An 822-nucleotide genomic window follows, 5' to 3' on the forward strand; every position below is an offset into this window, starting at 1 on the left:
AACCACCTCTTAGCTTGATCTTTTACAGCAAATGGAAACAGTAATAATCTGTAGACATCCTGATCCACCTCTTTATCACGTACTGTGTTAGCAATTTGTAAGAATTGTGCCAGAAACTCAGTAGGTTCTTCCTGTGGAAGACCGAAATACTAGCAATTTTGCTACACCATGATAATGAGTTGAGGATTTAGCTCAAAGCTGCTTGCTTTGATGGGAGGTGTACAGATGCTACTCCCATATGCAGCTGTAATGGGGGTTAGCATATGACCCCAGAGTCCTTCTGGACTGTTCAATTCCACTTAGGTCCATGATGGAGAAAGGGAATATGATATGAATTCACAAGTAAAGTAATTTTTTTTTAAAATGACCGAAAATAATAAAATAAAACAAAAGGAAAATAAAATAAAATGTCGAAAACTAAAAGAAAAATAAAATCAAAGCAAATTGAAAACTAAATCAATCAACTAATTAAAAAAGATTTTGGAATTGGCAATTAAAAAGATATGATTGAAAATTATTTTGAAAAAGATTTGATTTTTTTTTTGAAATGAGGAAAGAGAAAAACAACAAAATGACACCAAACTTAAAATTTTTAGAAAATCAAGCACTAATTTTCGAAAATTTTAAAAGGAAAAACACAAAGAGGACACCAAACTTAGAAGTTTTAAGGATCAAAAAGGGACTAAGGACATGCAAATTCAAAAATTAAAAGAAAAACAAAAGCATGCAATTGACACCAAACTTAAAATATGAAACTAAACTCAAATAAAAGACTCTAAACCAACAAAAATAAAATAGTCCTAATCTAAGCAACAAGATAAG

The sequence above is a fragment of the Arachis duranensis genome, chromosome 4 (genome assembly GCF_000817695.3).
Source record: "Arachis duranensis cultivar V14167 chromosome 4, aradu.V14167.gnm2.J7QH, whole genome shotgun sequence".
Lineage (NCBI taxonomy): Eukaryota > Viridiplantae > Streptophyta > Magnoliopsida > Fabales > Fabaceae > Arachis > Arachis duranensis.